Below are 27786 nucleotides of genomic sequence, written 5' to 3' on the forward strand. Positions count from 1 at the left end.
TCACTCAGGCTGGAGTGCAGTAGCACAATCATAGCTCGCTGCAGCCTCAGACTCCTTGGCTTAAGCCATCTTCCCATATCAGCCTCCTGAGTAGCTAGGATTACAGGTATGTGCCACCATGCCAAGCTAATTTTTGTTTTTTATAGAGTTGGCATCTCACTCTACTGGACCTGGACTCAAGCCATCCTCCTCTTGCCTTGCCTCCCAAAGTGCTAGGATTATAGGCATGAACCATCACACCCAGCAAAACATCGTTCCTCTGACTTTGAGGATCTTAAAGAAATAACGTCACTATTTTCATTTTTGCCTTTCTTTTAAGAGTTTAATGGTTTTGCAGTTTGCATAATGAAGGGTACAAATGCCTCTTGCTGTGAGACAGTGCATCAGTTGGGCTAAATGTAGAAACCACAAACCCCAAAGTTCAGTGGACTACAGAAGCAGTGTGTTTGTCCTTTGCAGGCACTCGAGGACCTAGGCTGAAGGAGGCTCTGTCATTTCTAACTCTTGGCTTCCAAGGGCTCTTGAAGCATCTCCATCCAGTGAGACAGAAGGGGACAAGAGTGTGGAGAGGGTGTTAGGAGCGAGGCCTGGAAGAGGCACACATCACTTCCGGGTGCATTCCATTGGCTAGAACCCAGTTATGTGACTTTACTGAGAAGCAAAGAAGGTTGATGGGAAATGTAGTCTAAGTTGTGTACCCAGGCCCAAGGGCATTGATTTTGGCGGACGGTTAACAGTTTGGGCCACCAGTGGCATTGAAAAGGGACTTCATATTAGGTTCAATTAGTAATAGTGTCTTTATTCAATTTTTGATTTCCCTTTTGTTCTGATGAAGTTACAACTTGGATGTCACTATCATTTTTAAAGCCCAAAGACCAATTACCTCTTTTGTTACCTTAATTTTGTCACTTTAGCTTTAGGAGAGATGCAGGAAGTTCAGCTTTAGCTGTCAAAGATAGTGAAGAAGGAGCTGACTCACTAAGATCACTGTCATCTTGGAGAGGAACACATTTGAATAATGAAAGAGCCTACAAGTAAACAGCGTACCAAATATTTGTCTTTGGAAAGTTCATCATAGAAAGCAAGGCTTATTTCATTGCTAAAGGAGAAAGATTACATTAACCAGGTAGGGTGTGACTATATGCAGGATGTTTTAACAACTTCTGTTCTTCTGCAGCTACTTTAAAATTGTCATAGTTAGGTTGTAAAGATTTTTAAATGATATACCAGTTCAGTTTAATAGTTTCGTCTCTTATCTGCTCTCAAACTGCAGTTCTTCGGCATGTTTTTTATTTGAGTTCATTTCTTCCTTTGGATGTCATCCTTAGTGTAGGATTTGAAATAACTATTATGAATGGATTACTTATACACACACCTCAATCCATCCTCCATTTATATGTGATAAGCTTTTACAGTTCATCGTGCATACATTATATAGTCAGAAGATAAGGTGTAAGCTGAGTAAAATGTTATGGTAGGAGCAGGATTCAACAGACACTTATTGCCTTCTGTGAGCCGGGCATCTGCTTTGCACTGTGCTGGGAAAGCTACCATGAAGTAGGCAGACAAGGTCTCTGTCCTCTTGCACTCGCCCAGGTAGGCGGTAGTCAGGTATCCATTTACAAAGCAGTGTGACAGGCAAGGCAGGCATTTCAGGAGACACACGAAGCTCTGGGGTTTACTGAGTGGAGCCTGCCTTGGGTTAAAGGCACACATTTGTAATCCTGTTCTTTGGCCTCAGAAATGGCCATGCTGGTACACTGCATCAACAGGATTGCTTCACAGGTCAGAATCGATTGCAGCAGGGCTCTGCACGCTAAGCCCTTTGCTTTATTATTTCGCAGTGTCATTGTGGTTGTGAATAGTGCTTGAATGTTTGGCACTGGGGGTCATTTGGTGATACAAATGTTGGATGGGATCATACTTGTTTTTGTGAAATAGAATCCTCATTGAGCCACCACCAACAGACAATGCTTTACAGAGGTCTTGTTTCGTGATGGGATGTTGATATCCACTAAGCAGTCCTTACTGGTGTGCGGTGTACAGTTATCAAATGATTTGTTTGCTCCAAGGAGTTAACCAAACAACATGGGCATTTCATTTTCAACTCCAGCCTCTCTTGTTTAAGCAAGGTAATAAACTCTCTGGCCCAAATATGGCTTAGCTGTTAGTACAAGAAGGGTGGGAGAAACGTGGCAGCCCTTGGAAGTGAGCCAGGGTTGTGGGAGGTAGAGTGGTGAAATGGGATGACCCCAGGTGCTAGGCTCTGGAAAAGCTGGCCCTCACGCGTCCGGAAAATACCTTGCTTTCCCATTTATGGAAAGGGCTGGTTCCTACTCTTCTGGACTGCCATGGAGGTTACAGATGATGTGCATATAGCACAAGCATGGTTCAGCCCTTCATTCCTTCCCCAGATATGTCTCATGCCAGGCACTGTCAAAGACACTGGGAACATAGCCATGAACAAAACAACCCCTTCAGGGAACTTACAGACCAGTCTGGAAAGACAGATAGAATAAGCAAGCCGGGCCGGGCGCGGTGGCTCATGCCTGTAATCCCAGCACTTTGGGAGGTCAAGGCGGGTGGATCACAAGGTCAGGAGTTCAAGACCAGCCTGGCCAACAGGGTGAAATCCCGTCTCTGCTAAAGATAAAAAAATTAGCTGGGCATGGTAGCAGGTGCCTGTAATCCCAGCTACTTGGAAGACTGAGGCAGGAGAATTGCTTGAACCCAGGAGGCGGAGGTTGTAGTGAGCCAAGCTTGCACTCCAACCTGGGCAACAGGGTGAGACTTTGTCTAAAAAAAAAAAAAAAACTTTATTGTTTCCTATGATCCATGTTAGAGGAAGTAAAAGAAGAAAAAGTAATAATAAAAATTAAAAAACAAGCAAGGCACATATATAAAATGTTGAGTATGCTATTGGTGTTGATTTCCAAAGAGAAACAGGGCAAGGGAAAGGACTTGGTAGTCAGGAGTGGGTTGCAGTTTCAGATGCAGCAGCAAGGGAAGGTGTCACAGGGGAGAGAGCCTTAGAGTAAGGTCGAAAGGAGGCGAAGCAAGATGTTTGGCAGATGAAACAGCAAAGGCCTTTGATACGATTTGGCTGTGTCCCCACCCAAATCTCATCTTGAACTGTAGTTCCTGTAACATAATCCCACGTGTCATGGGAGGGGACCAGGTGGGAGGTATTTGAAATATGGGGGAGTATTTTTCCCATGCTGTTCTCATGATAACGAATAAGTCTCGTGAGGTCTGATGGTTTTATAAAGGGCAGTTTCCTTCACACGCTATCTTGCCTGCCACATGGAAGGCACACCTTTGCGCCTCCTTCACCTGCTGCCATGATTGTGAGGCCTCCCCAGTCATGTGGAACCATGTGTCACTTAAACCTGTTTTTCTTTATAAATAATTACCCAGTCTTGGGCATGTCTGTTCAGCAGCGTGAGAACAGACAATACAGCCTTGAACCAGGAATGAACCTTTTATAGTTGAGGACTAGACAGAAATAGACCAAAGAAAGAGAGGGGTGAGGGTGAGGCCGAGGAGGTGCAGACTGGGCCCCGGCCTGCTCAGTGGCAGCTAGTGCTGCAGGGACCGTGCAGTGGCCCTGAGGTCTGAGCTTGAACTCTCCTGTCTTGCCTGACTCTTAAAGTAACCAAGAGGTCGTGTGTGTGTGTGTGTGTGTGTGTGTGTGTGCGCGCACACACATAATGTTTATATAGAATAATAATTTTTGAAGCATTCCATCTTGCACACCAAACCTTAAGTAATTTTGTGAATTAATAAACAGTTGGATCTATGTAAGGCCTTAAAAACCATCTTGTAAAGTGATTTATATACGTTAAGCAGTGGGTCCATTGTTGGTACACTTTCTGGTAGAATCTTACACAGATTCTCACTGTGTATAAACAAATAAGGTGGAGCTACCCAGACTAAAATCTGGAACAAGGCTAAGGTTCACACCAGCTCCCTTTTCCCAAGGTGAAACCCGGGGCTGCTCCAAGGGACTGTGAACCCCCTGAACTCAGTCTAAGGCTGGCATCTGGTCCAGAGGATGCCAGACTTTTCTGTACATCAGAATCACCTGGGGGACTTTTGCCAATGTATGTAATAGTTGAGTACCTCTTGTATACCTACGACCTAGATCCTACAATTAGCGATTTTCATCAAATGCATGTATCCATCCTCCCATCCCTCTATCAACCCAGGGCAGATATTCATGTATCCACCTGTGGGATTTAAAAACATAATAATAATAATGGCAGGGCCCCTATTCTCAGGCTTACTGCATCAGAATCCTTGAGCTTGGGGCTGCCGTGGGAACCACCCATCTAGTCCAGATTCCCTTTTTTACTGATAAGGAAAGTGAAGCTCACAGAAATTGTCTTTCTCAAGTTCCCACAGATAGCCGGGGGCAGGACTCTCACCAGAACCTGGGTCATCACCTGCTTTTGGAGGACCCACCTCCTCCCTTTCTGAGATTTTGCTTTGTATCTGCTTAGCAACATCAGCTCTTTCTAGGATGAAATAATCCTCGGGTCCCACTCTTTATCCATGAACACTTTGCTGAGCCTCTACTATCTTGGGGGATTGCTAGGAACTAATTTTCTCCTTGGTTGAAACTTTCAACCATTATTGGGGAAAAAAAGTATAACTATAGAAACACATTCCTGGCCAGGAATGGTGGCTCACATCCATAATCCCAACACTTTGGGAGGCTGAAGCGGGAGAATAGTTTGAGTTCAGGAGCTTGAAGCCAGCCTGGTCAACATGATGAGATCCCATCTCTACAAAAAAATTTTTAAATGAGCCAGATGTGGTGCCACACACCTGTAGTCCCAGCTACTCAGGAGGCTGAGGTGGGAGGATTGCTTGAACCCAGGTGATTGAGGCTGCTATGAGCTTTGATCACGCCACTGCACTCCAGCCTGGGCAAAAATATTTCAAAAATTAAAAAAAACAAAAAAAGGAAAGAAAGAAGGGTTTCCAGAGAGCAGGTGTGGATCTTTGCCCTTGGCTGCCTCAGTGAGACAGCAATGGGAAAAAACGGGGCTGGGGGTCCAGAGATAAATCACAATCTTGTCCTGTAGCAAACTGTGTAACAGTTGGAAATTCACTTCACTCTCTGAGCCGGTTTCCTGCTTTAAAGAACCAGTGGAGTTAGCAAGATCTTACTAATTACTTTCAATGATATTTTCCAGCTCTGAAATTCAGGAACCACTAAATTAGTATCCAGGAGCTTCCTGGACCCCTGCAGGCTATGATCTGTTTTCTTCCCTTCAGTCTTGTTAGGTTAGCCATAGATGCCAGAAGACAGATAAGATGCTCCAAACCTAGAGCATAAAGAGCATTTTCGTTTGCCAGCTCCAGTGGGACTTGGTTCCCCAAGAGAACTGTGTTTCAGCAATTTCCCCAAATATAAGCTCCCCAGGAAGCCCCCACCCTGCTCCTGATGTGTTCTTCTCTGTAGCTGCAGAAGAACTGTACAGCACTGACCTTTGAGTTATTCTAGCTCTCCAAGCAGGCTGTGGCCCAGTGTCTGCCACTTGGATGTTAAGGTTGCTTCTATCACTTTTCAAAACCCATCTCATCAAGAACTGAGTTGAACTAGCAGCTCACAGGTTAGTGACTGCACGTGAGCCTGAGTGGTGAGCAGCACCTTTCCCTTAGTATGCCATCCTGCCCTTCAAGGGATGAAAAGTGGATTCTTTCATCCTTTTTTATTTTTTGAAAGCTTTTTTATTAAAAAAAAAATTTTTTAGAGACAGGGTCTGGATCTGTCACCCAGGCTGGAGTGCAGTGGCGTGATCATGGCTCACTGCAGCCTTGACCAGTTGAAGTCATCCTTCCACCTCAGCCTCCCAAGTACTTGGGATCACAGGCATGTGCCACCACACCTGGGTAATGTATTTTTATTTTTTATAGAGATGGGTCTCCCTATGTCACCTAGGCTGGTTATTTACTGCTGGATTCAAGCGATCCTCCCACCTTGGCCTTCTAAAGTGCTGGAATTACAGGCGTGAGCCATGGCACTCAGGCTTCATGCCTTTGGGTTTGTTGTTTTTTGTTTTGTTCTGGTTTTTTGAGATGGCGTCTTGCTCTGTCACCAGGCTGGAGTGCGGTGGTACCATCTGAGCTCACTGCAATCCCTGCCTCCTGGGCTCAAGCGATTCTCCTCCTGCCTCAACCTCCCAAGTAGCTGGGATTAACAGTCACGTACCACCACGCCCAGCTAATTTTTGTATTTTTAGTAGAGATGGGGTTTCACCATGTTGGCCAGGATGGTCTCAATATCCTAAGCTCGCGATCCACCTGCCTTGGCCTCCCAAAGTGCTAGGATTACAGGTATGAACCACCACGCCCAGCCCGTGCCTTTTTTTTAAATGCTGCCCACCCTGGGCACCTTCCATTACTACTGTCTGCCTGTCTGTCAGCTGGCAGAGCCAACCAACCTGACTGGGATCAGTTTCATGTCTCTAGCCCTCCCTAGCTCTGCAGGTTCCTTTTGACTCATCCCTCCGGTACCTTCCCAAAGGAAAGTGGTTTTCCAGAATTCCTTCGTAAGGGTTTTATTCATCACAAATCTAAAGTTACAGGTGGTACCGCTTCTTCCTTTCATAGCCGGCTATGGTTTTGATGTCCCTGGTTCAGTTTACCTTCACCGTTCAGACTGGGGGCACTGCCTTTCACTTACCCAAACTTTATATGGGTTATGAAAAAAGAAAGATAGTCTGAACATTTTAAAATTAGATACAAATCTAAAATAAAAATTTTTAAGAGTAGCCAAGGAGACCCATAACTAAAGTGCGCAGTAGTTCTCTATGGGAAGGAGGGCTCAGGACACAGAATGGAGCAGTGGCTCTGAGCATGTGCTTGGAATTCATGTGGGCCTGAGTTTGAATTCCAGCCGCACAACTTACAGAATGACTTTGATCGAGTACAGGATCCTTCTAAAATGTGGTTTGCTCATCTCTGTGATTAAAATAATAATAGCCTCCTTTGTAGAACTGTTACATTAATGAGACAGTGCACAGAAGGCATTCAATGTAGTACCTGCCACATAGTAACCGCTTGGTACATATTAGCTATTGTCATTAATAAAATAGAAAGAAATGCTAGGAATAAGCCAAAAATACAGGGTTTGGGGTCACATGGCCCAGGATTGAATCCCAGTGTTATGGCTTACCTCGAGCAACCTGTGTACTTACCTGTGTAACCCTGAGCAAGTTACTTAACCATTCTGTGCCCCAGTGACCTTGTCTGTAAGTTAGGAATTCTGACAGTCCCTATCCCTTATAGTCATTGTGAGGATTAAATGAATTAATTCAACTCAAAAAATATTTGCATGCCTACTGTGTGCCTGGCAGTGTTCTGGGACCTGAAGGCTTAGTTAGCAATGAAGACAAAAACCTCTGAACCTCTGTCATTATGGAATTCACGTTGTAATGTGTTATGGGGAGGAATGGTGATTTATAAGTAAAACATAATTCATGCAAAAGCATGGAACAATGTGTGCGAATCGAGTGCATTTGAAATGTTTGTACGTGTACTTGCCTGCCCTATGGAAAGCATCTAATAAATGCTAGTTATCAACAGTAATTATCAACATATTATTATTGCTGCTGCTGCTACCACTAGAGATAGTAAATATATTTAAGTTTATAATAAACACATGATGCAAGGTAAAATAAAATTTGCACTAGAGTGTAGATGGCTTGCATATGAAAGGGCTACATGAACTTTTGGACTGATATAAAAGTGTGTGTGATTAACTTTTCTGATAGTATTGCTGAGCTGCTTTAGACTCCACTGTGTAATACAATTCATCTTAGCCAATATTGCTGCCAGACATTAGCTCTGAACCCTACAACTGTATTCTTACCAGATTAAATGTGGGCAATATGCTGAATTCAAGTCAGCACACTCTAAAGGCGTGTGTGTGTGTGTGTGTGTGTGTGTGTGTGTGTGTGTGTGTCTTCACATAGTTTACAGTGATAATTTAGTTGCTTTGGGGCACACTGGGCAGCCTATAATATTATTCTTTCCAGCTCTCAAATTTCGCGATTTTTTTTTTTTACATTGTATTTTGGCAAGCAATGGTTGTCTCTAAGTAACACAGAAAAAGTTCTTTTTCAACAAAGCCTTTTAAAAAGCCTCCAAGCTCTCAGGCATTCAAAAAAACACAGTTGCGGTTTTTTTTTCTTCTTTTTTTCTTTTTCTTGCAAGTCTTCGCTGTGAAGTCAAGGTCACTGCTTCCCAGGGAGCTCAGCTGCACAAGAAGCCTAGCACTGCATTGCTGGGCCTGGAGCCTGCCCTGACCCTCTGTGCTGGACTGTGCTTTCCCACCCAGCTCCTGGACCCTTGCTTTTCTTTTTCAGCGGTATCCCAGGCAATAATAAAGAGGCTTTTAAAATCGCAGAGCGGGAGCTCTTTCCCGACTGCGGGCCACCAGGCCTGCGTGCAAAAATCGGATACATGCAGCCGGTTTGCACACTGATTCATCTCTCTGCTTGCTTTTCACTCCTGTTTTGCTTCTCTGTGTCAAAGTTTTTGTGTGGTAGTTCTCCCACCACACCCTTGTCATGTTTTTTGTGATTCTGAGCAGGCAGGCCATCATTGCCACCGGCATTTCAAGGACACATGGTCTATTAAGATCGTCTAAAACAAAACAAAAAGGCTGTATTACGCACTTTCCAGACCATTTATTTAAATGAAACCTTGTAACAGAGACCCAGTATGTGAAACAGATAAGAACACTTGTGACGTAGAGCAAGTTATATGCTAATAGCACAGACGCTGGAGAAGCACAAGCTGGATTCAGATCTTGGCCTCTGTGACTTATAGTGCTGTGGGACCTTGAACAAAATACCCAACATCTCTGTGCCTGCCTTCTCAGTAAAACAGGGATAGTAAGAGGCCTTATCTGTGATAAGGTGAGTAGAAGGATTAAATGCTTTAAAGTGTGTAAAATGTTAAGCACAGTTCCTGGCATATAATAAATGCTCAATAAGTATTTTATTACTATAACAAAAACCGTAATTACCATTAGTAATATTATCCTCCCTGTGGAAAAAAAAATAAAAATTAGGAACCCCAATTTATTAAGCCGAAGAGGAAAAAAAAATAAGCTGAAACTTGAGTCATGCAAGAAACTGCCTTTCCTTTTGTTCCCAAGCAAATAGCCGCAGATGAATGGTTAAAAATCTCCACTGGTAGCTACTCTGGGTTCACCTTTTCTTATGGAAAGTACTGATTTACTGAGCCCCATGTAGAACAGATAATTGACTATTTCTCTACCTGCTCCTTTTCTCTTGCAATATGTGGGTTACCATACCCTCCCTCTTTCCCCTCCAGCCCGCTTTTCCCCGTTAAACGTTGAAGCCCTCAAATTCAACTTTGGAGAAAGGCACAGACTACGGACTGTGTCTGTGATTCCATGTTTTTTTCTCTAGGCATTCCTTGAAGTTGGCAAAATGAACTTTTGAATCAGTTGAGACCTGTCTTGCATACCTTCTGCTTTACACTCATCAGCAGTCCCTCGGGGTTTCCCACGGAGTCGTTAAAAACAGCTGTTCAGTGTGGTACTTTGAATGCCATGCTTTTCACAAATTGCTTTTGCCCATAGAAAACATTGAATGGATGTCAGAAGACCAAAAAAACAACTTTCATACTGTTTTCTGGAATGGTTACTTAATTATTTAGCTTATGAGTAGGCTCTCACACAGGCTTTCATTCAAGCCACAAGGCTGGTTTTGTTGGTGATTGGGCAACTGTGCCCTTTCTCCCTCCGCGTGAGGACCAGTTGCTCACACACAGGCCACCTCTACATGTCACAGCCATCAGGATTCTGCCACTTAAAAGGGTATAGTGGTGTTCTGTTTAGGGACACCACCTTTACTGAATGTAGACTCTGCAGACAACTTCCTCACCCTAAGTGGTGCAGGTTTGTGGATCACAGCCTCTTAGGGCTAGTGGTGCCACGCTGGGAAGAGCCAGACTTGCCCACTGTTCTTTCTGCAGCAGATACGTGATTACATGATGCCAAAGTATTAATTACTGTTTTAGTGCATTGCCAGCAAGCAGTCTTCTGGTTGACCCAACATTTCTGCAAGAACTCTCGGGATTAGCACGTTGGGAATGTGGTTGGAAGAGAGAAGTTCCTAACATATCTGTGTACAATGTGTATAGGATAGGTATATGAATATGTACACTAAGCTGTGCAAAACAAACATGCCTCAGGTTAGGCCCAAAAGAAATCAGGTAACAGGCTTAAAAAGCCAAACAAACCCCGGCCGTCTTGTCTTTCAGCATTTGGTATTTCACAGGGTTTGTGCCTCTCCATACTTAGCTTCAGGGATGTGCTGATTTCTTCCGCTAGTGTTCTTTGTTCCACCCATCCTCTCTGCCCCCACATATCTGTATTTGCTTCCTTCCCCCGGCTTCTTACCTGCCTGCAGACGTACTCAAAGCTCTCTCATTTTGCACAAGCTTCCCCTTACCCCTGCGTCTTCCTCTTCACTTGGTTTCTCTTCAAATCCAGAATTCTCCCCCAGAGCATGCATTCCCTGGCTGCATTTGCCCCTCATGCCAGCCTCGATTCTGTCCCTGCTGCTTCCAGATTTGCTCCCCTACCCCTCTGCCCTGCGGTATGGTGGAGCCGACTAGCTGCCCTCCTGCTGCCTTTCCTCTTTCTCCTGGGCACGGGGGCAGCGTTCCTCGGCCTTCTGTGTATTGCAGGTGTAGCTACATAGCTAAGTTTCAACCACAGGGGTGTGGGCAGAGTGATATATGACCCACAAAACCTCATACACACGGTTGTCTTGAACTGTGTCCCTCAGAAGATTATGTTCAAGTCCTAACCCCAGTACCTGTGAACGGGACCTTACCTGGAAATTGGACCTTTGTAGATATAATTAAGATATATATTAAGATGAGGCTAAACAGGAGTAGGGTGGACCCTAAATCCAGTGACTAATGTCGTTACTAAGAAGGGCATGTGTAGGCAGACACAGGGAAGATGACCCAGGGAAATGGAGGAGATGGAGGTAGAGACTGGGGTAAGCAGACACAAATCAGGGAGCACTGAGGATTTCCTGGAATCACCAGAAGCTGGGAAGAGGCCAGGAAGGATTCTGCAGAGCTTTCAGAAGGAGCATGGCCCTGCGATTTTCATTTCAGACTTCTAGCCTCAGAACTGTGACAGAAGCCATTTTCTATTGTGTTAAGCCACCGAATGTGCTGTGACTCCTGTTACACGAATCCTAGGAGACCGCCACACACGCCGTCTTCTCTCTTCTCCAGACTAGTTGACAAACCAGGATGGCTTTGGAAGTACATGCTGAAGCTGGCAGGGTGCCCCTGCGACTATGCGCAAGCCGACTGGACCTTATATTTCTTGTGTGAAATGAACGCACACTGGATGAAGCCATTTAGACACTGAGGATGTATCCGTTATAGCAGTGATACTACCTTATCAATAACACCCACTTCCAGATACACCCCATCTCTTCTTGAAACAATCTCTGCTCAGCTTCCAGGATTTCCGCTCCCTCTCTCTCCCCTGCACTGGTGGTACCTCTTCACACCTGCCACTGAAATGCAGGCTGCCCCAGGGTTTGTCTTCAGCCAGCTGCTCCACATCCTGCCCTGAGCCATCTTAAGCATCCACTTACATCCGGATGTTGCCCAAGTATAGAAGCCCACGCCAAACTTCCCTCCCACACTCCAGGCCCCGTGACCACCTTCCTGAAGCCATCTCCCGCCTCGCGTCAGCCTCCCACCTCTCTGCGGAGCATCGGAGGCTTTCCATGAGGTACACGGTTGGGCTCCACTTTTTTTTTTTGAGACGGAATCTTGCTCTGTTGCCCAGGTTGGAGTTCAATGGCACGATCTTGGCTCACTGCAACCTCTGCCTCCTGGGTTCAACTGATTCTCCTGCCTCAGCCTCCCAAGTAGCTGGGACTACGGGGCGTGTGCCGCTATGGCTAATGTTTTGTATTTTTTAGTAGAGATGGGGTTTCACCGTGTTAGCCAGGATGGTCTCAGTCTCCTGACCTTGTGATCCACCTGCCTCGGCCTCCCAACGTGCTGGGATTACAGGCGTGAGCCACCGCACCTGGCCGGTTGGGTTCGGCGTTAACGTTCCTCACACTTGGTCATTCCACTTTTCCCGCAGCCCTAACCAACCTAGCGAGCCTATTGCTTGGCTGGTGGAGTAACCGCTTTTCAGGTATTTGTTGGACAGGGTGGCCATGAGCTTGCTGCTTTTTGGTATTTCTGAAAGATTCTATTGAGAGAAAAGGTATACAGGGAGGATTTCCACTCCTTGCACCCTTCTACAAATTCTCAAATCTGTCCCTGGATGAAGCCTGAAGCTCACGCTTGTGGCCCGGCCTGATGGTTTCCTGAATGGCTTGCTTATGCCAGGCGCCTCCGTTGGAGAAAGCTGCAATTAACAGCTGTGTGAAATGCGCAGTGGCATTCACCGGAGGACCCTGCTGAAGAGCCTGCTCATTCTGTCGCACAGCGTCCTCCTTTCTCAGTCCCACAGAGGCCTTTTCTCTCATATGCAGTTTAGGAAAAGGCCGGGGACTGGGGGCATTTTTGTTTCTATGGCTTTTTAAAATTCATTTTAGTCCCCAGGTTGTGTAAACTGATCCTGGTTGTACCCGTGTTGCCTGTTAGGAAGCATTTGTGACCCACTTCTAATAAGTGCAAGGGCGTTACAGTACATGTTTTTTGTATTAAGTAAATTCCTAGCTTCCTCTGATCTTCCTAGTTTTACTTCCCACATATATTTTTATTTTGTGTGTGTGTATGTAATCACCCTTTCAATCAAGGGTAAAGGTAAAATATGGATAAATAAGATGTCCTGCAAATCTCATACTTGAAATGTCCAGAACTAGCGCAGTTTTCTTTTCCCCAGTAGAGCCCTTTCTCCTGTGTTCTCAGGCCCCTAAGTGCCCCATCACTCAAACCAAAAACCTAGGATGATTTACCCGGACCCCCAGCCCCCTTCCCACCACTCTGGTATCAATCCCTACTAATAACCAGCTGTATATTTTATAGACTCCATATAGGAGCCTCACCTGGGCCCCCTTACGGGGCTGGCCACTGCAATGGCACCCATCTGGCAGTCCCCAAGATTACTACAACGTGGGGTGGCCATACCACTGCCCTGTTTAAAGCCCTTCAGTGATGTGTCTTCACACTGAAGTCCAGATTCTAGCCTCTTTCTCCCTTTACCTGTCACTTCTTATCCTCACAACCTGAGTTCTGGCAACGCCAGACCAGGCACTCACGTCTCCCAGAACTAAACTGTTCCTGCCCCTTGTCTTGACAACACGCCTCCCTCCTCCTCTGTCAAGCACAGTCCTGGAATGTCTTCTAGAAGCTTCAGCTTCAGCATCACTTCTACCTTGAGGTCTTCCCTGGCTCCTCCATCCCTACTTGGGGAGACACCTGTTCACTAATGCACTTCTGTGTGCGAGAGGTCGTAGCAGGGCCCAAGGGTCTTCCCTCTATCGCTTTTGCTTCACTTTTCACACTGTAGCATAATTGGTTCTTTCTCTATTTCTCTTCCCTAATAGGCCAGAGTTTGTTTGTGGCAAGAATCAAATCTTACCTTTGTGTTCCCTCAAAGCTTTTCTAGAAGCAGGCTCAACTCTGCTTAGGCTCTTTCAAAATGGATTATATATAGTAGTGCTATTTGAAAAGACCACCACAGTGTTGATACCATTGCAGGCTTTTCCATAGTCTTTAAAGACAAGTAGGTACAGTCTGGAGGGAGAACGCCATTAACAGTGAGTGCACAGAAACCTGCAATACGAATGGCAGAGATGGCTTCTTTTGGGGAAACACACTTTCCTTGTGCCCAGCACACAGAGGCATCTGACAAACATGGCCTCCACGCCACTGTGCCCAGCTCCCAGTCCATCCTACACATCAGTTCTGATTCCGGATTACACCTGGTGGACATCAGCTCTCTTTTTCACCGCTGCGCTGCTCTTGGTCATGTACTGTCACACGCCTCACTGAACTTCAGCAACAGACCCTGGTTCCCTTTCAGCTCTGTCCTCTACCAGCCCAGTTTCTGCATGCAACAGGGGTAACCTTTGTAAAAGATACACCCTCGGTTAAAGCCCTTCAGAAATGACTGTTGAGCTTATCTGAACTTTTTTTTACGACCTGCATGGTCCTTCCAACTGGCCCCAGCCCATCCCTCGAGCCTTCTCTGAGCCTGTCCTCTTCCTCACTGAGCGGCATGCTTGGCTTTGTCCAGCTCTTCACACAAGCTGAGCATCCGCTACCACGCAGCCTTCACACAAGCAGTTGCTTCTACCTGAACCGCTCTCCTTCCAGCTTTCCCCATGGCTCCCTGCGTCAGTCCTTTCAGCTCCACCTTGCTGTCCCCTCCTGGACCTCCCTGACTGAGGCATCTCCCACCTTCGCAGACGGATCACGGCTCCTCCCTGTACTGTGAGCTCCACGCAGCAGAAACTGCCTCTCTGCTTCCCCCCCCAATCCCAATGCCTGGCACAGTGCCTGGCACAAGGTAGGAGGTGCTCGAGGAGTAAATGCCGAAAGCGAAAAACAAAACGGAAGAGGAAGAAAGGTCTTGGAAGTTCCAAGTTGATTGGTAAAAGTGTGTTGTTACTGGGGCTCCTGTTACACTCAAGGTCACATGGATTTAATTTGAGACTTTTTTATAGTTACAAATGTCAAGCTCCTTTGGAGGCCAAGCCTTCCATATGCACACAGTGTTTTTATTCAGTATAGCTGTTACCCAACATTTGAGACAGATTTGCTTCAGTTTGGTGGTTTGGCTCTGTCTAGCGTTTGCAGCCATGATCTCCACTTGCTAATTTAGGGCATACCTAGATTTCCAGCGCACATTTCCCCCTCTCGACAATGTAGGACAGAAGCCAGGGGACGTTGGTGTCCCTAGACGGTGCCTCCACATCCTGGCTCCAGAATCTGCGGTCTCTCTGGGTGCACTCTCTCTTCTGGGTCACTCCCATTTGTTCTCATTTCACTATTTTTGTCCCTGGCAATTGTCTGGACGGAAATTCACCAGAGTTCAACATTTTTAGCATTACTGGATCTTACAAAGGAGAGGAGAGAGAGGATGGTCCGCCCGGCATGGAGCAGAAACCAGTGCAAGCAAAGAAAAGGTAGCCGCTGGATCGAGGCAGGATTCCAGGACTGAGAAGAACCCTGACCTTCGCTGGAGGGGGCAAAAGGCATTAGGAGGTGTTCCTCTGTCTTAGGATGTTGGCTCTCTCAAAGCTCATCCCACATGTTCAAAAGCAACCAGGAGTGGAGGTGAGAATTAATAGTCACCCTGAACGGTAGCATGCCCAGCAAATGGAATAACGAACCCCTCAGGGTTAGATTGGCAGAACCACTAGCCTCTCCAGATTTTGGTTGTTTCACCCCTAAAATGAAACAGCTGATGATTTCTGAGCTCAACAATTTTTGTGAAGAAATGTCATTTACCACATCCCTGCATCATGCACCGCTAGTAAATGTTTAATGACCTGCAATAAGTTTTAGAGTTGCATTAATGATTTCCACTTACTGTATTTGACAAGTGTTCCAATTACCCTCCAAGTGAGGAAGAGCTGAGGAAGAAATGAGCTGAGGACTGGCAAGAGGTTGTAGCAATTTGTGTTGTACTTTGACCTGCTTTGTCAAGTTGTGAACAATTAGACTCACAGCTGAAAAGCAAGTGCTGCATGCAAAGCGGGTTATCTGAAATCAGGACTGCTGCTCCCGATGGCCGCCCCCACTCGTGCACATTTACCCTATCTGGATTTGGTGCTCAGCCCTGACAGGTGCTGGCTGATGATCTTCATAGCGTGCTGTGCGGTAGATGGCCTTGGTTTATAGAAGGGAGGAAGCCGAGGCTTGGAGAGGCTGAACAGCTAGTCCAGGGTTACAGGGGACAAACGGAAAGGCCAGCACTCAACCCTGGTCTGCGTTATTCCACCCAAACAGGCAAGAGATGGCCTGGGATGGACTCACAGACTTGACCATTTGCTGGATCTGGGAGGTGGCACATATTGGAGCCAGGTAAATCTGCTACTCAGTCCCTGCCTGAGGGACTTCATGACTATCACTTAAAAACTCTTCTTGCAAAGTAAGAGTAATATCTGCCTCCTTGGGTTGTTGAAGAGAAATTAGACGCAGTACCTGCTTCTTGGCAGGTGCTTTGCAAAAAAAAAAAAAAAAAAAAAAAGCAAATACGTTAGTTTCTTTCCCTTCAATAGAATGAAGAATTGAATCATGCAAAGTTCTTCAGGTCCAAAGGCATTTCATTTCAGCCTCCTCCAGGTTTCCCCACCAGCCCCTCCCTTCTCGGTCACCAATGTGGTGGTCATTATTTCTTAACCAGTATTGCCCCTGTTTTTAAGCTTATTTCATCACATGTTTCTCTGTCGTGCTGGATCCCTATTAATTTCAGTAGGGATGGCACGAGGTTAAGAAGCTCAAGAAGAGACCCAAAGCCGACAACCAAGACATACGGTTTTATTATGGGGAACTTATAGGAACAGTCCAGCGGTGGCAGGCTGGACAGAACTGCAACTGCTTATTAAAAGGATGCAATTTGTATAGCATCTTCACTTAGTACCCTCCCCCAGCACCCTCCACGTGGCAGCCCTCATTTCTTGAGTTAACTGCTGTCAGGTGTGTCTGCTATAGGGTCATTCTCAGTGTATGTGTAAGTTACTGTGGTCAGGCACATCTACCATACCTCTTCTGAGCCTCTAAGAGAGTCTGCAATTGAATGAAAACCCAAGCCTTGGAGGAAGGCGAGCTTTTGAAGCTTCCTCTCCTGCTCTGTGGCTTTCTGCACTTGGGGCTGCTTCTTGACTATCCAGAGTTCCCAGAGAAAGGTCAGAAAGGCCATTGCTGAGGTCTCTGACACTCATCTGGCCAGGCACTGCTACACACTCCACAGCAGTGAGCCCCCTCTGGACAAGCATACATCAGGTGTGGGCACCGCAGGGTCTGATCACGAGCTTTGTGCACACTCACCTGACCACCTGTGCAAGACAGAAACCTCTCTAAGGAACTCCTAAGATGAGCCACCCAATTAGGGGTTAATCCAAAGGCAAACTTGGGGCTTGGCAGATTCTCTAAAACAGTGACTCCCAAGCTGTTGGCACATAGCAGGGCAGTGCTACCCAGAGAGGAGCTACAGACGGGGCGCTGACTGGGCCCATTCTGGGAGACCCTTTGCCTGGGTACGGGTCTCTGGTCTTGGGCCACAGACGGAAGTCCTGAGAGTGGGAAGAACTACTGCCGGAGGCCACATCCATTTCCTTCACACCAGTCTGCAGAGGTCAGTCTTCACGTCGAAGCCTTCCGGCTCCTTGCTGTGTCATTCCCCACGGGAAAAATTCAGGCAGATCATGCCCATGAGTGCTGTGGCCTAGAATGACTCTCACCGCAGCCTATTTATTACACTAAGCCAGCCTTCTCCAGCGTGTGGACTCCCTAAACTCTCACAAAACACTCCTGCCAGGGCTGCCTTTTATGGGGATTCTCAGTACTCTGTCTCCATCCCTTTTTATGGGGAAATGAGGGACTGTAAGGCTGGGGCGATGAGAAGCTCTAGACAGGCCGCTGTCTGTCAGGTGTTTTGTGGGAGATATCTCTATCTTAGTCCAAAATATAGACCAGTTTTAGCAGGAAAAAGTCAAGGATTTGGTTACATAGTTTTTGCTTTAGATAAATGTCATGTTTCTCGTAGAAAATACAAACAGGCGAAAAAGAGAAATTGCCTGTAATCTCCTTCCCTCCCCAACCACTGGTACCAGTTAGAGGTGTATCTTTCTAGCCTTTTTTCATACATAATCCCCCTTTTCCCCGGGGACATTACACTCTGCACGCAGTTTTGAAACTGCTTTTCCTTTTCCTCCTCAAACACAGAGTATATGGAAAATAATCTAAACATTTCTTAATGCCTCCAAACAATGGATGTGAACTTCAGATCCCTTGCTCCTCCGTAACTGTGGTGTCCTTAGAACCTTAATTTATAATACTAATATTTATTGTTGACTATCATCTTCTTTGAGATTATGGCTTTTTATTTCATATTTTTTCTAAAGCCTCCTGTGTTGTGGGTTTGTTATCTCTTGATGCTGTCAATAAGCCTGCATGAAATAGAATTCCTTCTCCTTTCTGTATTAGTCCTCATCTTTTTTGACTTGAAAATCATGTAGGCCCTGGTGTTTGCACTGTCTATAAACTGAAAGTAAACAACATCTGAGTTAGGGACAGAGGATCATAAGTACTTGAGGTTTTCGTAGACAATGACTGGTGGGAGGTTAGAATGTAATCTTCAGCCTGGGACTCAGCACTTACCCTTCAGAGCTGGTCTAGGTCATTTAGCCATTTTCTTTTTTTTTTTTTTTTTTTTTTTTTGAGTCGGAGTTTCGCTCTTGTTACCCAGGCTGGAGTGCAATGGCGCGATCTCGGCTCACCGCAACCTCCGCCTCCTGGGTTCAGGCAATTCTCCTGTCTCAGCCTCCTGAGTAGCTGGGATTACAGGCACGCGCCACCATGCCCAGCTAATTTTTTGTACTTTAGTAGAGACGGGGTTTCACCATGTTGACCAGGATGGTCTCGATCTCTTGACCTCGTGATCCACCCGCCTTGGCCTCCCAAAGTACTGGGATTACAGGCTTGAGCCACCGCGCCCGGCCCTATTTGGCCATTTTCTCACCTTTTATAGGAAAAGTTATTCTTCTTTAGTCACTCTGAATTGGCCTAACCACCACAGCATTTCATGGAGAAGAGAAATCCTCTTAGCTGTCAGATATTTTCCTGACTAGGTGACATCTCTCTTGGATCAGATGCTTCTTTTTCTCCTCCACCGCGTGAAGGTTTAAATAAAATGTAGCCAGTGTGGAGAGTGAGATGATTGCAATTGTGGAGACAGAAAGGTAAGAAGTTTGAAGTTTAGACAAAGCACGTGTCCCACTACCAAGGTAAAACAAATAGTGATTCAGTCAAGCATCTGAGTTTTGGCTTAATTTCCCATGCATGTGCGTTGTAAGTTGTCTTGAAATTTCTTTGCCTTGTGAAAACAATTTTAACTACAAATAAACACACAAGCAGTATAAATACAGAAACCCCACACAGGCAGGGACCTCCCTTTGGTGAGAACACTATAGACATAGATGAATCACGCTGAGATAGTTTGCATCTGTGAGGTTCATGTGAACTTTGAGGCCACCGGACCTCAAGGCAAAAATAGATACCCTTCAAAGACTTTGTAGCTTCCAGGAATTATTCATGTGGAAACCAAATGAAGATGTTGATTTCCAAGAAAGAGATCTCACAACTACAGCGGATGACTGAGTGATTCCAGCCAAACACAAGAAAGCGTTTACTTTTTAAATCTATTATTGAAGGAATGTAATTGTAATTATGATACATTAGGATTCTGGGGTAGTTTTAAGCACTTAGCTTTAAGCACTCCAGTTTAGCCTTTTGAACAGCAAATTCATGTTTCAAATCACAATGAATATCTCTATTAATGCACTCTAATTCCTTCTAAACCTCACTCTTAAATTGTACCAGGCTGGAGCCGTAAAGGATTTCGTGTGGGAAGCCCCCATCTGCTTTTCTCCTTTGAGAGGTGGTTGTGAATGAGATCAGCCAATGGGAATAAGATAATCATTGTGTTCTAAGAGCCTCTTGTTCTGTGGAGTGTGTGACTTACAGACTGACGCTAAACATTTGAAATTGTAAATTTGAATAAGCCCGTAGAAATTGGGACACAGAAACATGGATCTTAAAGGCTAGTGCTGCTTCTGAGTGTTTTCTGGAGTGGTATTATGGTAGGAAGTGCCTCTCAGTAATGCTATTGTAAAGACAGCCTTACAGCTTGAAATTTGCCCCCAGAAAAACACTTGAAAATAGTATATCATTAATGACAAATTTCTGGTGAATTTACTAGACTATATTTTCTTCCAATGAATTTACCTCTTCATTGATTTTATTCATTCCTATGAAATATCTAAGGGCAAACTGCTCTGTTTTCATTTTACAGTTTGAGAAAGAAGTTAAACCCTAAGTAACTATAATAGTTTCTCTAGAACTTAAGATATTTTTATGCACCTGAAGATTTTTTCAGCCTTACTAGCCCATAGTATAAATATTTCTCCTATTTCTTGTATAGAAATCAGAAGTATCTCTATTCTTTCAGGAAGCTGAATTTCCACTTTTGGCATAACAAATCCCAGCAAAAACAGGAAATGTTTTATGTATCAAAAATCACACTCCTGATTTTATCCATGATGTTCTTCCTCCTTTCCTGTTCCCTACTGTCTACACTCAGATAATTCAAATTCATAACCCAACCCTACGAGAGCACGAGGAAGGACGGGGATAAAAGCCACCCCACTGAGGCTTCTCTCAAGGACCTAACAGTGCCTCTCAGCACCTTTTTGGCTATGGGTCTCTGCCTGCAGAGCCTCATCATTGGGGATGCCATTTTCTGGTTATCCACCCTTTCCCCAGCCCCATTTTCCAACTGGACCAGTCATAGCATTGAGTGTCCCCTGTGAACTGTGGAAGGAGAGCTCCCCACTTGAGCCCTTGGAGATGCTGCCTTTGGCTAAATCTTTTCTGACATTACAGGTGCCTCTCAAGTCAGCTTACCTAGATCCAACTAGTTCCTAGTTAGATATCCTGCTTTATCTCTCCTCATCTCTGCAACTTGCTCTAGAGGCTGCTCCCACAGTTCTTTAGCCTTTCATGTGCCATCATCTTTTCCCTAGTCCATTCAATTGGCTTCTCCGAGATCCAGCGCCCACCTTCTTTTCCCCCTCCCCTGCTTTTTCCTTGTGTTTCTCAATAAATACTCTTCACCTTTTCAAGACCACGTACCCAAATGTTGCCAGCTCACCTGAGTCTCAGTATTCCCTTGTCTGGACTACCTCTTTGTTGGTGATGACTCTTCTCTCTCAGGAGTTTATTTTGTATATTTATAAATATACAAAATATGTACATGTACATGTTTCTTTCATGAAACATTTGTTTAAAAACTATGATTACATATGCAGTATATGTTATGTACTTTTTTTTTTGGCTGAGTGCAGGGGACTTTATTGATGGTACGTGACAAAGTGGGGCTCTCTAAGCCCCTCCCTCTTCAGGGAGTCTGCATGGAAACTTGAGGGGAGATTCTCAGCGTGGTGGGGGACTGAGTGGCAGGGACTCCCCAGCAGCGAGGGCCTCTCCCTTCCTCTCGTGCTCTCGCTAGGGTTGGTGGTTCGGGGATCTTAGTCCTTGGTGGCCATGTGGGCCATGAGGTCCACCACCCTTTTGGTGTAGCCAAATTCATTGTCATACCAGCAAGTGAGCTTCACAAAGTGGTTGTTGAGGGCAATGCCAGCCCCAGTATCGAAGGCTGAAGACTGGGTGTCGCTGTTGGAGTCACGGGAGACCACCTGTGCTCAGAGTAGTGCACGATGACCTTGAGGGGGCGTCCAGTGCCTGCTTCACACCTTCTTGATGTCAGCATATTTGGCAGGTTTTCCAGATGGCAGATCAGGTCCACAACTAACACATTAGCAGTGGGGCCATGGAAGGCCATGCCAGTGAGCTTCCCGTTCAGCTCAGGGATGGCCTGGCCCACAGCCTTGGCAGTGCCAGTAAAGGGAGGGATGATGTTCTAGAGTGCCCCACGGCTATCACACCAGTTTCCCAGAGAGGCCATCCACAGTCTTCTAGGTGGCAGTGATGGCATGGACTGTGGTCATGAGTCCTCTTTCCACGATACCAAAGTTGTCTGACCTTGGCCAGAGGTGCTAAGCAGTTGGTGGTGCAGGAGGCATTGCTGATGATCTTCAGGCTGTTGTCATAATTCTCACGGTTCATGCCCATCATGAACATAGGGGCGTCAGCAGAGGGGGCAGAGATGATGACCCTCTTGGCTCCCCACTGTAAGTGAGTCCCAGCCTTCTCCATGGTGGTGAAGATACCAGTGGACTCCATGATGTACTCAGCACCCCATTGCCCCATTTAGAGGAATCTCACTCCTGGAAGATGGTGATGGGATTTCCATTGATGACAGGCTTCCCATTCTCAGCCTTGATGGTGCCATGGAATTTGCCATGGGTGGAATCATACTGGAACGTGTAGACCATGTAGTTGAGGTCAGTGAAGGGGTCACTGATGGCAACAATATCCACTTTGCCAGAGTTAAAAGCAGCCCTAGTGACCAGGAGCCCAATACGACCAAATCCATAGACTCCAGTCTTCACCTTCACTGTGGTGTCTCAGGGATGCGCTGGCGAAGCGAGAGAAGATGCAGCTGTCTGTCTAACGGGAGGAGCAGACAGCTACTTATGTACAATTTAAATATGCAAATCAACAAGATTAATAAAAGAAAGATGTGATATTCTCACCATCCAAAGACAATGACTGGCATTAGCCTTTTTCTCCTTAGCCTGTTCTTGTATGATTTTCCTGCTCACACGTGGCACCTCTCAGAACTGAATTGACCTGCATAGTAGAGAGCTTACCGCCACCCACTGTGTAAAGATAATATCCTTAAAACCCCCCTCACACTCACGACAGCCATGACATAGAGCTGAATCACAATGAGTGTCTCATGGATGGAAACACTTTCGTTTTGTTAAATTTCAACTGTTTTTAATTTGCTTGCTTTTGCTTGTACTAACCCTTCCTCTTCACTGTCAACCAAAAGATCATGAAAGACTGTTGATTTCTAAAGTCCAAGTAAATACTATGGCTTAGCAGGCTTAGCATTTAGGAAGGAGCTTGGGAGAAGCATTGGGGATGATGTGACTTATTCTCTCGGAGAACCCAGGTAGACACCAGTGACTGCTGCTTTCTTTCAGGAGCCCTCACAAGCTTTTCTTTCATGATCTACTCTAGAATCTTCTTTTTTGCTAAAGACAGGGTCTCATCATGTTGTCCAGGTTGGTCACGAACTCCTGAACTTAAGCGATCCTCCCGTCTTGGCCTCCTAAAGTGCTGGGATTACAGGTGTGAGCCGCTGTGCCCAGCCTACTCTAGAATCTTATCAAGACATGATACCATCTGTCTCCTTCTCACATGGCAGAATTCATTGTCTCCCGTGTTAAAAATTAGACCTGATCTGCCTATCTCCACTGTTTGGCCCCAGCCACATCTCTTGTTCACTGCCTTTCCTTCCACATCCCTAACAATACTGCAGCAGCCTCATTTTTGAGGACTTTTGGGGCCCTAAGATATAATCTATTGAAGCCAGAGGATTTGATCCCTTTTATTGCAGCAAGATTCTCCTCTGTGGTATTTTTATCTGTTTTGGAGCCTTAGTTTTTCTTGTGGTTTTTCTCCACCTTCTCAATGTGACAGGGAAAATAATACTTCTAATCCTGGTGATGAGGGAAGGTCATTCCAGAGAGGCAGCAAATACAAAAATCAAGCAAGATTTGGAACAAGAAAGCCCAACCTTCGAGTCAGAACTAGTTGAAGTGAAGAGCTCGCTCTGATCTCCCTTATCTAGAAAACTATTTAAGAGAAGAACCAGCATGGAGAAAGCCAGAGAAGGGGAGAGAACCTGGCATTCTCTGAGGCAGCCCCCACCACAGTCTCACCCTCTTTACCTCTGCCTGTGCCGCTCAAAAAAGAAAGTAGAAGCAGAGGGGGATGGCCTGTCATGGCCCTTTTCCAAGAGGGAACAGAACAGTTCTGATTTTACATCAGAGGCTTCAAGAATAGCGGGTAAGGCTCCAAGAATGAAGCCCACTGTATCCCTAAGCTATAGCTCAGTCCAGTGCATCTGTCCCTGAATCTGACCCACACGTGGTAGAAAGGCAGAAAGATGTTAGATGCTTGTCCCATAGTTAGATCTGGGCAGTGTTACAAAGGAACCTGGTTTTGGAGAACAACAATACACATTAGTGTATTAAAGACTCAGAAAAGCCCTGTGACAAAAAAGAGTGTTTCCTGAACTCTTTTGAGCATGAGGAATCTTCATTTGGCAGTCCGCTGTTTTCATTCAGAAGTGGGTTTCGTGGGAAATGCTCTAGAGGCCACCCTAAATTGACTGATTTATTCTGTGAAGAGGAGTTTGCCGGGTAGCTGAGGTTAGAAGGTAGATGAGAAAATAGACCTGTTTTTCTGTGTTCTCACTCAATATGTTAGCTCAGTTCTCAGCTTTGTTTCTCTCCCCTTTTTTTATATGCATTCCCTAGAACACTTGTTTCGATTTTGTAGTTTAACTCTCATGTAGACATGACTGTTCACAAATCTTTTTTGGCCCTGACCTCATTCCTGAGCACCACTCCCACATTTCCAACTGTATATTCACTAGCCCTTCCACCTGACATCAGGCATATGCCCCAAATTCAACACGCCCAAAATGGAGTGTCTTCTCCTGCGGACCCGCTCTTCTGCCTGTCGCTTCTGTGTTAATAGCATCACTGTCCTCTGTTGTCCAAGCTGGGAACCTCGGCAGATTTGCAGGCATTTTCTTCTCCTTTACTTTTCACATAATTTTTTAAAAATTATACATTTTCTCTCTAAGAATTATCTGTTTCCACAGACTTAGTTCAGACTCATATTTTACTTGGACAATTGTAAGAGTCTTGGATAAATTATGAGTTGAGTAGAACTTCTGCAGGAAAAGAGAATGTGGCAAGGGGATCCTCTATATATCTGTTTGTCACAATAGAGTTATAAATTATGGACATGCTTGGAAAATGTTAAGGAGACTCTAACATTAATATTAATGAACAGAGTGAGGCTTCAAAGCTATTGAGCAAGAGAAGCAGGAATGCCCCCAATCCTCCCCTGTCAACCTTCCTTCTTTTCAGTGGAATGTCGGGGGGATCTGAGCACAGGAATGGAAATGGCAGTGAGAAATCTCTAAAATGTTAAATTTTTATTTAATGATAAAATGTGGGATAACCATTTTATTCGTAAAGTCTAAGGGAGTTCACAAAATTGTTTATTTCTTTTGTACAATTTCTTAAGATCCCGTCTGTAAACACTTAATACAAAAATAACAAAGTTCCAAGTAAATTACTATTCTATTGACTTTTATATGTGAGTTTTCTTTAATTTATTCATTCATTATCGCTAATACTCTATAAATTCTCTTCGTATATATACTCATTTAGTCTGAAAAAAGTGGTATTTATCAAGTGGGGAAAATTGATTCTCAAAGTGACTAACTCACTTTCCCAGTATACTTGGCTCATAGCTTGAAATTGACTTTGGACTGCAAGGTTTGATCACTTTTCATTTCACCATAGCCGGCTCCCAAACCCAACTTAATGGGTTACGTTCAATGAATGAGAGGTGGGCTTCCCAGGCCTTCACTGTGTAAGGAGCTGACACAGGGTTAACTGTTACCAGGCAGAGCCAGAGAGGCCTTATAGGTAGGGCTGGTGTACAGCATCTAGCCCATATAACCTAACCATGAACCACAGATGAGCCTCCCTGCCCTGCCAGATGAAGTAATGTAATTTATTTTGAACAGGAGCATGTGGCAAAGAAGAGGTCCTGTTTACTTCCACAGTGGACAGTGCAAGATGTTCTCAGTACATTATACAGTCTAGATCTCATTGTTTATGGGTCTGGTTTTGCCCTCATGCAGCAGATGTAGTTCCTTATTTATAGCACCATAAAGAGACTACGGTGAAGGTCACCTCAAGATTCTTGACAGGCAAATACAGGCAGAGCTCCTTTACATCTTTTTTTTTTTTTTTTTTTTTTTTGAGACAGTTTCGCTCTTGTTACCTGCGCTGTAGTGCAATGGCTTGATCTCGGCTCACCGCAACCTCCGCCTCCTGGGTTCAAGCAATTCTCTTGCCTCAGCCTCCTGAGTAGCTGGGACTACAGGCATGCGCCACCATGCCCAGCTAATTTTTGTATTTTTAGTAGAGACGGGAACATCCTTTTTTTTTTATTATTTTATTTTTTTTTAGAATTTCAGGGATGGAGATCCATGAGCTTTAGTCAAATGTATAATGTGAAGATCAAGAAATTATTTTCCCTTTTCCAACCACAGAATTTTACTGATTTGATATGATTTCCTCCTGTTTGTTTCATTCTGAGCATGAATAACTGGTCAGCCACTGTTCTCTGAATAAATCCATTTTAAATGCTTGAAGGGGAGTGTGATGAGATTGTTTCTCATTCTTTCCCTCAGGCTAAAATACTACTATTACTTTAACCTCTTCAAAGCTTCCATTTTCCACCCCTTGAACTGTGTTTACTTCTATTCCTGGGACCCTGCTCAGTTGTTCCGTCACATTGCTGTTTTTCAAGTAAAGAGGTCCGAATTGGACACAGATCAAACAAGGGTGTGACCAATGTAGGGTATTAGTAAAGAAATTGCTTCCTGGCCTCTGCGAGTCCTACCTGTCTTGGCACACAAACAGTGAGCCTTTGTAGTCAACAACCATCTTTAAAAAGAAGAGTTTATCCTACTCATAAATAGACTGTGGTAGAGAGAAAAATAAATGCTGTTGGTGGCTTCGCCCAGTCTGGCTACTTGCCGTGAGGAAGAAAATGTGCTTGATTTGGCACTTAACAAATGGTTGTACACATTTGTGCTGGGGGACCGTGCGGAATTGTGAATTTTAGATATTGACCCTGCGCTTGAGAGAAGCAGAATACATATCCTCCGATGCAAATGAAAAATAAGGTATTGATGTACACATTGAAATCTACACATACAGGCAAAACTTTTTTCGGCAAGGTGCCTTTAAAAGGGTGCTGAATAAGAAATCACTGATATTTTCAGATCTGAATCTAATTTGAACTCTGTAGTCCTTTAAGAGAAAGTTTGAAAACCCACCAATTGGGAATGTAAAATTGTACAGTCATTCTGGAAAACTAAATGGTGGTTCTTCAGAAAGTTAAAGTTACCAGATGGCTCAATAATTTCACTCCTGGGTAGAAGCCTAAGAAAACTGAAAACATATATTTACACAAAATCTTGTACACAAATGTTCATAGCAGCACTATACATAATTTAAAAAATGAAAACACACATGTCTACCAACTAATAAATAGATAAACAAAATGTTATATGTTCGTGTGATGGAATATTATTTAGCCACAAGAAGGAATGAAGTACTGATGCATGCTGTAACATGGATGAAACCTGAAAACATGTTTCACAAATGAAACCAGTCATAAAGACCACCTGTTGTATGATGCCATTTATATTAAATGTCCAGAATAGATTACTCCATACACACAAAGTAGATTAGTATTTGCCAGGGCTTAGAAGGAAGGAGAGATAGGGAGTATCTACTAAAAAGTACAGGGGTTAGGGAGTCCTCCTTCAGATTATGAAAATGTCCTGGAATTGAATCACGGTGATGGTTGCACAGCCCTGAGAGTGTACGAAGAAACACTGAATTGTATCACTTTAAAAGGGTGAATTTTATGGCATACAGACTATAATTCAAAAGCAGAAAACAAACACACAGACCCCCTCCCCCCTTTTTTTTTAGGAAATAATATGCACTTGAAAACTTTTCATTAATGACTGAGGTTTTTACCTGATCTGGAAAATTTTGTGTTTGTGCACTGGCTTCCATGGATGTTGCTGATATACAAGATGGTAGACTAAGATGTTTCTACAGAAAGTAGCTGAATATGACATTGAGAAATTCCTCTAGGTGGTATGAATACAGATTGGGCTGGCTGTGAAGAAAGCAAGGAACATTGGGCTCAGCTGTGGCTCTATGAGTGGGTACTTATTTTTACTGCTACTTAAAGATCTGAATTTCTTTTTCC

At 44.7% G+C, this 27786-nt stretch overlaps 1 protein-coding gene across 2 annotated transcripts in view; it reads left to right on the forward strand.

Moving 5' to 3' along the window:
* PPM1H (protein phosphatase, Mg2+/Mn2+ dependent 1H) overlaps nt 1–27786 on the forward strand; it is a 291024-nt gene that overhangs the window by 143956 nt on the left and 119282 nt on the right. The window lies entirely within an intron of this gene.

The sequence above is a fragment of the Sapajus apella genome, unplaced genomic scaffold (genome assembly GCF_009761245.1).
Source record: "Sapajus apella isolate SASKATOON/1434 unplaced genomic scaffold, GSC_monkey_1.0 scaffold2, whole genome shotgun sequence".
NCBI classification, from domain to species: domain Eukaryota; kingdom Metazoa; phylum Chordata; class Mammalia; order Primates; family Cebidae; genus Sapajus; species Sapajus apella.